This window comes from Archocentrus centrarchus, chromosome 12 (assembly GCF_007364275.1).
Source record: "Archocentrus centrarchus isolate MPI-CPG fArcCen1 chromosome 12, fArcCen1, whole genome shotgun sequence".
Taxonomy (NCBI): Eukaryota; Metazoa; Chordata; class Actinopteri; order Cichliformes; family Cichlidae; genus Archocentrus; species Archocentrus centrarchus.
The window spans coordinates 7,349,635-7,362,523 of record NC_044357.1 but is presented as its reverse complement, the minus strand read 5'-3'; positions in this window follow the sequence as shown (position 1 = coordinate 7,362,523).

The window sequence follows — 12,889 nt, the reverse complement described above, 5'->3', positions numbered from 1 at the left end:
GGGGCAGGTTTGAACAGACCTTCTCGTTTACACCTAAACTCCCCCTCCATGTCTTGAGTAATACTGAGCTCCTGGTAAGCCCTGGTCACTGTCAATGTAGCATCTTGTTGAAGTGTAAAACACAGTCTCTTTGAAAACAGGAAAAACACAAGAAGTAATGTAATGAAATCAAACAGCACATCTGAAAGGATTATTTCATATTATTATATTTCTGAGCAGTTGTTGCCTTTAAATTGTAAGCTGAATGTTGCAGAACAAGAGACTAATAATTTATATCAGTCGCAGGTGTTCTGCTGGGTTTTCTACTGTTTTTTCACATTTTAACAAATTATCAAATCTCAAATTTGTCCTACTGCCAAACATTAAGCAAATTTAAGATTTACTTATATTCCTGTATAGTGGCCCCTTACTCAAGCAGTTCACACATGTACCTAACAAGCAAAAGATTAAAGATTTTAAAGACAAATTCACCATAAAAAGGATTCCACAAATATGTACGACAAATATCAATGAAAAACTTAATTTTTTTCACTGTATGGAACTACACTTACCAGCCACTTTATTAGGTACACCTGTTCAGCTGCTTGTTAATACAAATAGCTAATCAGCCAGTTTCATTAAAGAAACTCAATACATTTCTATAAACATGCAGAGACGGTCAAAATGAAGTTCAAACTAAGCATCATAATGGGGAAGAAAGGTGATTTAAGTGACACCATAGAGACTTTGAACATACCATGGTTCTTTGGTGAAAGACACGGTGGTCTGAGTATTTTAGAATTTGTCGATCTACTGTGATTTTTCCATACAACCATCTCTAGGGCTTACAGAGACTGGTCTAAAAAAAAGAAAAACTAGCCAGTGAGCAGCAGCTCTTCGGGGAAAATGCCTTGTTGATGCCAGAGGTCAGAGGAGAATGGCCAGGCTGCTTTGAGTTGACAGGAAGGCAAAAATGATTCAAATAACCTCTTGTTACAACCAAGAAGAGCATCACTGATGAATACACAGCATGATAAACCTTGAATCAGATGGGGTACACCAGCAGAAAAACCACACTAGGTGGCACTCCTCTCAGCTCACAACATTAAACTGAGGCAACAATTTGCACGGACTCACCAAATTGGACAAGAAGATTGTAAAAACATAGCCTGGTCTGATGAGTTTCAATTTCTGCTGCAACATTTGGATGGTAGGATTAGAATTTGGCAAAAGCACCATGAAAGCATGGAAACATCCTGACTTGTGTCAATGGTTCTGGTGGTGTAATGTGTGGGCATATTCTTTTGGGACACTCTGAGCCCCTTAGTACCAACTGAGCATAATTTAAACACCACAGCCTACCTGAGTGTTGTTGCTGACCATGTCCATCCCTTTATGTCCACAGTGTAGCCAGTGAGGTCACTGTACTCACTGTCACCTGATCTCAATTCAAAAGAGCACCTTTGGGATGCAGCCAACAAATCTGCAGCAAGTGTGTGATGCTATCGTGTCAGTATGAACCAGAATGTCAGAGGAATGTTTCCAGCAGGGGGCCAAACCCAATTATATCAAGATGTATCTAATCAAGTGGCCAGTGTGTGTATTCAGGCTTAATAATATAGTTTAAAATCCACATTTTTAGATTTTTATCAGTGTATTTATGGACAACTAAAACTCCCTTCATGACTTCTCTTATGCTTAGCCTGGTGAATAAACAGATAAATAACAATCGTAAAACCTCTAACTGTAGTATACTATGCTTATGAAAAAATATTAAATATGAAGACTAACAGACCCAGGACACAGTGTTGTCACTGAAGTTATCTTTTACTCTTGACATAACAGCATGTTCTCACACATGCACACAAACACATCACGGTAAATGATATTTGCACCGCCTCCGCAGATGAAAACCACAAACACATCATTACCCATTTCATGTTTCAACTTCCCTTGACCTGATTTGCAGCAGACAGCTTTGTCACTGCTCTTTTACAGCAATAAAGAATCAATACCATAAGCATTGTGGAAACTATTTCATTAAAACAAACAAACATACCCTAACACAAGTGATCTTAGAGCATCAGCTGTCATGTTTGATATTTAAATCAGAAGCGTTGGTCACACCTGAAGTTCATTAGTCACTCTGTAGACCTCAACACTTCATTGTACTCAACTAATCAGTACTGTGTGCTGTGCTCACTTCCTGTGGGTACACAGCAGTTGTGACACAGACAGCGTTTGTCCTCTGAGACCCTGCCTACCCTGTCATTAAGGTCATGTTTGCAGTAAAGCTGGGAGAGTGGATAATGTTTGCCTAACCACTGTCCCAGCTCCTGATAAGCCCCTCAATATCATCCTGAGACCCGTGGTTTGTTAATGGCACAGGGTCTCCAGATAATAGCACAGGAATGAGTTTAACCTTGCTGGGGCATGTATGTTTGTGTTCATCTGTCATGTGTGGCAGGTGTGTGATGACTGAGATAGGAGCTGAAGGGAATAACAAATAAAAACATCTTTTTTCATTGTCTTTGGTCAGCCCTCTTGCTCTCTCTCTCTCTCTCTCTCTCTCTCTCTCTCTCTCTCTCTCTCTCTCTCTCTCTCTCTCTCTCTCTCTCTCCCTCCCACACACACACACACACACACACACACACACACACACACACACTTGCTGTTAATAGAGTGATAGAACAGATTGCATAGGCAGGTGTAGGCTTGACTTCACACTACAGGATGCAAAGATTAGGATGATAGTAGAACATCTTCTATCAGAGAATCTCTCAAATCCCTTCATAATGACTCAGTGTTCCAGTATGGGCCTTTCCCCATAAGGAACTCATCATAGTGCTTCACAGCTCTTACTAACTGTACAGATGAAGTCACAGTTAGTCAAAAAAATCTATATAGTTTGTGTGGTAATAAATTCTCGTCTCATTTTGACTGTTGGGTTTTCTGTGTAATTATTGTGGGGTCTTTACCTCACAGTATAAAGTGCCTTGAGGCGGCTGTTTGTTGTGATTTGGTGCTATGTAAATAAAATTGAACTGAACTGAATCCCTTTACTCAAGTTATTACAGCAATATGCAAATCTAAAAGAAATACTCCATTACAAGAAGAATTATTTTGTTCACAATAAAAGCACTTTTGCTGCAGATGCCACAGTAAATGTATAATGTATGTCCTAAACTGAGGCATTTAAAAAACTTCTGAAATACTGTGAAGTAGAAGTAAAAACTGGACACGTGGAAACCCCAAATAAAATACACACGGCTTTAGTTTGGTGGTGTAATCAGGTCTTTTCAAAATGGCAGCCTCCCTCTGAAAAAATGTGAGATTGCATTTGTGTTATTCTACTATTACTAAACTCATAAAACCAGAATATTACTAACTCATAACTGCTGAAATTCACTGTTCACAACCAAAGATTGGATTAAAAGCAGTGATCCTGACTTTTTCACTGTTACACATTTCACAGGTAAAAGCAGGTGTCACTTTAACATACAAGTAACCTGGCAGGCATAGACAGCATGAAGAAGGATTTTTATTCTTTATTATATAACAAGCTAACTGTTCTCATGGCTCTTGAAAACACCACCAGATGGGGACATTGTTGCTCAGGTGATTAAGCTCATAAGACAAAGGAGAATTCAGCTGACTTTCCAAAAAAATAATGGTGAAGTACAAAGTGCATCTAGATGCAAATATCCCAGCATGTGATACACACATTCACACAGACAACAAAAAAAGAAAAGAAACTGACATACAAGCACTGGTGAGAAATGTGGTCACAATACAGGGCACATAACCACAACAGCAAGAACAAGTAGAGAGTGTTCTTCTATAAAATATTGACACTGCTGAATTAGATTTGCTTTCAATTCAAACTTCATTTCAAGTGTGTGTGTGTGTGTGTGTGTGTGTGTGTGTGTGTGCAATGGTGTACGTTGCTGAGTATGTGTGTTGAATGAAATAAAATGACAGCTTGAAGTGCACTTATTTGATTATACTCTAACGGTCCTGTATCACATTCACCATTATTTAGGAAAATTAGTGCATTATAAAATTAGGGATAATTTTGTTTTGGTGTTGATTAAAGTGAGAGTTGTGGGAAGATACCATAGAGGTGGAAAGTAATGTTTTTACAAGTGGAAGATGGATTGTTTTACAAGAAGCAGAGGGAGAAACTGAGTGTGGGAGGGACAGGCAGAGGGGGGAGTGTAGACGTCACATCTGTTCCTGCCACTCCCTAGGGGGCCCCGGGAGCATGGGAACCTTCACCAGCTCTGATGGTTGCAACAGGCTTTGCAAAAGTGCATTTCATTTAGCAATTTAAAAGGTAAAAGAAGCTATACAACGATTTGACTGCATTGCACTGGAGGAAGTAAAAGTCTACACTAAAAACAGTGGAAGTCCAGTTTTATCAAGCATCCACTTGAGTTATATACAATAAACTTTGCATTCATTAATCTTTGGGTACACCAATAAAAATAAAAGCATCTGTCATCATTGATTCTCACTGGTGGTGTGCTCTGTTGATGTAGATACAGCCAATCAAAGTATCTCCAGAATCTGAGGCTTCCTGTCTGAGGCTTGTGACCTGCATCATGTTCAGTTTACTGCGAATGGTTTTGAGTTACTCTTACTGTCATGTCTTGTGCTGGCCCCCCAGAATGGTGACCACCACACTTTAATAAGCCATTTCACAGGGGTCAATTTTCCTTTCTCCACGGCGTCAGCTGGGTTGCCCCATTCACCCTCTTCACCCATTCCTCACCCACACTCCCCCACTGGCATGTGTGCGGCCCAATGATGTTTACTGGATTGAGCATTTAGAGGGGTTAGCATTTCACCATGGCAGCTGTTGGCACCATGTGCCTCCCCTTCAGGCGGCTGGCCGACGGCACGCAGGCCACTGCTTCACACACCCTTCAGCATCCCCTTGAGGACCCTCACTCCCTCCACTCAGCCCTTTCGCTTGGCCTTGGTTGAAACCAGTAGCCTTGATCGGGTTTCAGATACCAGTTTAATGTGAAGACAAAGTTCTGGCTTTAATTGATGGCTTCCAGTTGCTACTCACAGTCTGTACAAAATGCAGAAAAGTAAATGCAGTGACAACACATAGGATCCACATACAATATCAGACATCAATAGACTTTATTCATTCCAGTGCAACAGCTATTGTCATATCTGTCATTGGCTGGATTAAGGGCTCCTGTTACTACATTTTCCACGTCACCTCTCTCACCGATTTGCTTGACAACTGTAACTAATAGTGGGACTCAAGGAAAAAATCCTTTATATAGCTTCATCTTGAGACTGTAAATGGCAGCCTCTATTTTTCCCCAGGCTTTAGAAATGACAACGCAATCTCATTCTTGATGATTCTCATGTTTGATTTGGCAAAGAGGTGCAGGATGCCCTACCTGACACAGCCCTCCCCAATGATCTGGGCTTAGGGAAAGCACTAAGAGTACACTGGCTTGTGCTCCCATAAAATTTTAAGGCATGGTGGTACAGTGGTTATCTCTATTGCCTCATAGCAAGAATGTTTCATCTTCAAGTCTGTCTCTGTGGAGTTTGCACGCTCTCCCTGTGCCTACATGGGAGCCATGGATATTATGTTGGTTGGTGCTTCTACACAATGTGATCTGTGTGTTTTCTTCTAGAGCCAATAAAAAAGTTTATATTTTTAGTGTTTAGTGACATCTCCAAAAGCATGTAATGGCCTGATGTGACATCTGGCACAGACAAGGTGTCTCAGTTGACATCCATGGCTTTGAGTGAGATGACCTGACAGCTATTTGCTGGATTGCCACTGACTATTAATCAAATCAAATTAATCAAAATTAGCAGGCATTTATGTCTCTCTAGTGATAAAACTTGAATAACTTTGGCATCCTATGAGGTTTCATGTTGCCCCTTTATCAGGTCAAACCTTTAACTTGTGGAATATCTTCAGTCACTGGTTTACAAGCAAATATCAGCAGAAAACTCAAATCCACTGTAGTGCATGTGTCAAAGTCCCAGTGTCCTTTTGCAGCTCTCAAATGTGGTTTTGACCTTGATGTGTGAGATATTTGTATTGCAGGTTTGCAGGAACAGATCAAAGAACTAGAGAAACTTCATCTTCTTCGTAGTCTGGCAGCTCCCTCCTCCCCAGCATTGGATGGAGACAAATATTCTGAATGAAACTGGTTTAATAGCTGAACGAGCCCAGTCTGACTGGAATTTTAACACTGACATAAATCCATGGACAAGTGCAATCTTCTGTGAAATTTTATTTGTTTATTTATATATACAGCTTCCAAGCTAAAGAAGTTTGATTTTCTACACAGTTTCATATTTCAGTCAAATAATTTTTATTAATTCCTTCAGATTTTTGGGTGTGAGTAATATCGCTGTGTTCGCTCCCTCGCAGCTCCCATAGATACATACAAGTAGTTGATGCAAAATTGAACAGTAAATTTAAATGAACCTTCTTATTACTCACTAGTAATAAGAACTGAGGAATTATCAGAGATTTAAAGGGCACTGTAAATGAGAAAGAATTCCAAGTTCAGTCATAAACTTAGTTTTGCACAGCAACAGAATTAAAATTAACTAACAAGAAAGGCAAATTATTTTCTCTTTGATGAAGGTCACTTCAAACATGGTGAAAATAAACTCACGGGTAAAGTAACTGGAGAGAACAAGTTATGTTTAGATATAGAGTGGTGAGTATGTGACTTATCTCTGTGACATTTAGTGTTCTGCCAATCATATGTAGCTCCCTAATCAGTCAATAAACCAGTCAGCAATTTCTGGCTGATTAGTTGTCACCTTCAAGGTGATGTGCAAGAGAGGCAAAGACACACACACACACACACACACACACACACACACACACACACACACACACACACACACACACACACACACACACACACACACACACAGCCAACTATATTAGATACAATTCCACAGTGTGAGACCCTAACATCTTAGTGACATCATGCTTTCAGCTACCCCATTGTGACCATATCTATGTGGTTAGTGGATGGCTGTGTTTCTTTTTGAACAAGAGAGATTGTGAATGTCTGCAATCTCGTCCCACCCTTCCCCAGAGTTGAGTGAGTCTTGTGCAGAGAAGGAAGGTCAGGGTGACAGTTGTCAGACCCTCATCCATACCATTTGGATGGAAAGTGATACCACAGACAGCTGAGGCTGCTTCAGTCACTCTCAGGGTTAATTTGGAACGTCTTAACATTCACTTTACTCTGGGCGGATTTGTAATGAACGTGGAACTGTGAGGTAAATGGAAATCTCAGCATCTGTGTCTCTTTACCGCTTCCATTTCTCTCTCTCTCACACACACACACACACACTCTGCATTCTGAATTAGGCTGCACTCACCATCTCAAGGCCACAAAACAAATTCCTGAAGTTGTCTTGTAACCACAGAGTCATACGGTGGATATAACTGTTTTGGTCATAATCACTGGGGTATTGCTTGTCACTCTCCTGCATACATCCCACTCACTCCTGGGGCTTGGATCGTGCTTGGAGTCCCTGGTGGATGTCTTCCTCCTTCAGTACAGTTTGGCTGCATATCAGGTTGGCCCCAAAATAAAAAGAGTATAGCTGGAATGAGGCTCTCTGGTCATCCCCAGTCATTTTTGGATGGTTCCACAAAAGCAAAGTGAACTTGAAAAAAGTATAATAGGGACCGCGATCTGTCTGTGTTGTTTGCAGCTGTCTGTCTGCGTCCATGTTCACGGGCAAGGATGATCCCAGCCTTAGCCTTTGGTACCTATCTGTATGGTACAACTGTGCCCATCATAGAACAAGCAAACTCAGTAGGTAATGGTCAGGTAGTACAAGAAACAGTTTGCAGTCATGTGGTATATCAAAAAAGTAAACTCCCATGTTTGCTAGACTGGGCTTCAGATAAGAAAAAAGAACACAAGGCACAGCAGTAAAAGTCTTTACTTGTCCTTTATCAGTTTCCAACTTTTAATGTCTATAGTTACACAAATTCACAAACAAACACGCCTGCATGCACACCCACAAAAACACAGTTTTTTGTCCTTGGTCTCCGTGGTGTAGGACAAAAACCAACATTTGATTACTTGTGACAGAGAAGAAAAACTAGACTACAGCTAATGCTTCAAAAACACGAACACAAAAAACATTGCATTCATTAAACCATCTATACTGTACAAACCATTGATACCACAGAGGAAATTTTCTTTCTTGCTTCTTTGTGTACATTTTGCACGTGTGAATTCTCAGATACATGCACACAAGAACAGAAGCTTTTCTTAAAGCTAACACAAATATATATGGATTGTTTTTGGAGCTCTAGATATCTTTGAAACCATAGAAGAAGAATGATGGTGGGACTGAATCTTCATTTCTTGTTTACATTCCACACCCTCAAAGACCCTAACCACAGCTCCAGCACCTAATCTCATCAGTAAATTTCCTACTTGAGCAAACATCTCCTCTCACTGTCTCCATGTTCATGTGCTCACTGTCTCACACACACACACACACACACACGCATGCACGCACGCACGCACGCGCACACACACACACACACACACACACAGCTCCAGTGTGGTTCTGTGGCTGTGTCTTGTATTTGACTCTCCTGGTAGAGTTGTTCTTTCTCGTTTTTTAGAGAGTAAAAGACCTTGCTGTTTTCCTCCTGCCTGGCAGCTCCATATTTGAATAGAAGACTTTGGTCAACTTGCTCTTTGTGGTGTGGACTTGCAGCACGTCAGCAGGAACTGCATGCAGAGATCACATCCTCACTTCTGTCATTTTTTTTTCTTTTGCTTCAGCTATTTGACTTTCATTACCTCTTTCTCCTACATTCTCTTAACTCAAGAACATGAGTTGTGATCATTCAGCAGGATCTTTATTCACTACTATAGCATTTGGCTTGCAGGAGATGCTCAGTGCCATACTGGTCAGAGAGAGACCTCAGGGCATGGTGGGGTGGTGGATGTGAAAGGCTGGGGGGACAGATATACAGGGACTACTATGCCTTGCTTTGGAGGCACAGAGCAGCTCATGGACTTCCCACTGTGCAATCACAACCACTTCATGCAACTATTACGGTTCGGATCAGTGGGCCTGTAAAGACCAACTGCCTGGCGTGCTGCAGCGTCTTCAGCCAAAGCAATGTCCCTTTTTTTACAGGCCTCAAATGTCTGCTTAGCGGAGCAGCAAATCTAATTTGTTGTTTTGTTTTTCTTTTTTTGGTGACTTGCTGATAGAGATGATTCATATATTTGGTTTTGTGCATAAATAATTGTATTTCGGGACAAGTAAACAACCAATAGAAAGTTAAGACTTTTTTTTTTTTTTTTGGCTGAGCTAGGCAATGCTTAGCACCAGTGAGGTCCTCACAGGAATGGAAGTATTGGTGTGTGCACTGCTTTCTCTCACAAGGTTGTGAATCAGAGCTCATTTCCTGCACTGTTTTCACTTTTAGCTGCACCTTCCTGCCTTCAACTGTCCTCTGGTACATATGCACACGCAAACACATAAAGTACATGTTGCCACATATATGTAAGGTCACAGCAACCTCCCTCTTAGTCCTGATTTTTTTCTAAATAAAGGTAGTTAAATTATCACATTAAAATGTTAGCCTCATCCAGCTGTGGTGTGAGGTATTTCACCAAATTATTACATTTGTAAAAGTTGGGTCTTCTCATGGCTGTTTGCCTGGGCATGTTTGACATTAGCATGAATTACATACATGTCTAAAAACTGAAGGTGAGGGCCATCAGAGGGAGGTGATAATTGGAACATCTGAGGACCTCTGTTGTCTGATAACACCCCAGAGGTGCTGGGGGTCAGGAGAGGTGTTCTTCTCAGTGAAGTGCTGTGTTTCTTCAACCCTTTATCTTCATGTAGCCAACAAAAAGGGTTGTTTTCTTACAAACAGTAACCAGTTCACTCCAACCCCTTTAGTCAATACTTAATCAGATTCACAGACACAAAGGTGTGAACTGCCTTCAGATTCGGTTGAGTAGGCAAAAATCAATGGTTTTCTCAGAGCTCTGTCACTGGTTTCATCACATCACATGAAAGACTGCTAGAAAAATCTTCTGCAAAAAAATGAATAAAAATCTTATCTGAACTCTAGAGTGGAAGCAGCATACTGCTCTATCACAATCATTGTATCATTTAGTCACAAAAGTACAGTGACACTACTTCTTGTTGGGGTGGCTGTGGCTTAGGGTTGTTTACTAATCAGAAAGTCAGTGTTTCAATCTCTGATCCTTCCAGACTGCATGTTGAAGTATCCTCAGGCAAGATATGAATCCCCGTGTTGCCCCTGATGCATCCATCAGAGTGTGAGTGTGTGAACATCAGGTTAAAAGGGCTCATGTAGAGAAAAAAGCACTTGGCTGATTGAGGCTTGTAGTAAGAAAGCACTTTGAGTGCTCAAATTGAGTGGAAAAGCACTACATATAAGTACCAGTCCATTTACCATTCTTCTTTCAGCTGCCCTCTTTAGACACAGTGGATCATCTGCCTCCATCTCACGTATCCCCACCATTCTCCTCTGTCACACCAGCCCTCTGCATGTCCTCTTTCACCACATCCACCAATCTTCTCTGTGGTCTTCCTTTTTTTTCTCCTGCCTGCCAGCTGCACATTCACCATGTTTGTCCAATATATTCACCATTCCTCTTCTGCCCATGTAGCTGGTAAACTACTCGTTATATATTTTTGTCAGATAATTCACAGTAAAAATAATCCGGTTGAATCCAGAAGGAAATAATGTGATTTTGCTGTAACTGTCATTTTGTCATTTCTTGAGACTTCCTGGCTACTATTTTAATGTGAACCACAAGGTCTGATAGTAGGCTGACATCATGTAGAGGGCTACTTTTTAATCAGAGTCTCAGTCCTCACTCCATTCCTACTTGCACAAGAGGAAGGAAAAGAGTCTGACTGAAGGAAATGCAATGTGCTCTAGGTCAGAGTCTGAGCAGTCAGAGTTCAAACTCCCATTTATATTTAATCTCAAAGAAATTTCTGTGTTTTCTTGAACTTTGCACCAGCTTCTCTAGGTTTTTGTTTCTATATTAAGCTTTCATAGAGCTTGTTTTTCTAGCTTTGGGTCTTTCCAACCTTGTGAATCTGTTGTGGAGTATTTTCTCATGGCCTCACGTATACCCTGAAACAAATAAGCATTTCAAATCAGAGACAGAAAAAGAGCTTCATGAGAAAAAAAGAAAAAAAAAAAAGCTCCAGTATCATGGTAGATAAACATGCTCTGCCAACGTTTCTGAAAAAGCAGCACGCTCTGATTTAAAGACCAAACCACACCTCACCACATGTAGTAAGGATGCAGAAGGGCAAGTATTAACAGTACACTATGACTTGAGCTGAGCGTGTGCCTGATAGATTTGAAGTTTCTCACGGTGGGTCAGGTGCTTTCCTACTATAACACTGCATGCCCATGCAGATCTCCCTCTTATTTCCAGCAGTTTCCCCTCAGCACTTCAAATTTGCTTTTCTCTTGTGCAATACATTTCTAGTTGCTTGCACACACTCCCCCCTTGCTTTCTCATTTCTCCTAGTGTTTCCCACACTTCATGCACCTCAAGAGATCTATCCCCTTTTGGCACCAGTCCATTTGGCTGTCATAACAACAGAAGGACCAACATGTGCGTAGGCTTCATAATAAAATAATCTTTGCCCTGGGGTGCTGAAACTCTGCAGCTACTCCCAGACAGTTTCACTTGCCCTGAGAGAGAGAAAAAAAGGAATCACCAAAATCTCGCAGAGACACGCACTCTCTCTTGCTGCGCAATCCTCCGTGTTTGAGCTGCAATACAGACTTGTGCACCAGAAAGAAGCATACGTGCATTAGAGATTCTGCAAAACTGGAATATAAGCACTGCAGCAGGAACTGAAATGTATCCATATTTCATGATGTTTTTGTGGTTTGGGCTCCAAAATATCAAAATTCACATGCAAATTTGAAGCATGAGTTGCTGCTTTTGTATTTGCCTTGACATGAAATAAAAGCTGCATCATGGGAATGTGAGGTAATTTTATTTCCTTTAGTCTTCCTATTCTGAATTACATAAAATATGCATACATGAAAACATCTGTACTGTATTAGATTATCATCAGATGAGAAAAGTTAGGTTTATTTATGTAGTATTTATTTAGGATCTGATGGCCCTGTAGTTACAGAGTGATTAAGAAATCTGTGCTACAAATCTTGCATGTATATGGGAGCCAGTACAAACAACTAAAGCATTCATTTCTCCTGGTTCTTGTTTGAACTCTGGTAGCAGCAATCTGAGTGAGCTGGAGTCGTCTGACTGTGTTGGTAGGAAATGGCTGTTTCGTTTCCACCCTTCTGTAGATGAAGGTGTGAAAGAGTCCCTCTAAAGATCATGTTTGAACACACGTCCTGTAGCTACATAAATATTTCTTTAAGGTGATAAATTGCTGATTTATTTATAGACTGAAAAAAGAAGATCTCAATTAATGCAACACCAACATTTCTTAGATGGCATCTTTTATCATGTCGTTCCTGATAAATGTAATCACTTCCATGTTGATTGGTAACTTAGTCCTTTCTCGAGAACTCAGTGAAAAACTGAAATTCTAAATTTCAACTTTAGAGTCTTATTGAGGCCTTAATGACATTTGTGACATTTTTCCTAAATGTTTTGTTTTCATGTCTTGTTTCAATCAAGGTCAGTGAAGGTTTCATATTTGGCTTGTTGGAAAATGTATTTTAGAACATTACAACATAGACATTATAACTTTATACAACATTTGGCCAACTGCGGCAACCTCACTGTGGCACAGGATGGGTGTCATATATAAAATGTGTGGAAACGAACAAAAATAGTCACTTGCCCTATGAATAGTTAGAGAAATGTAA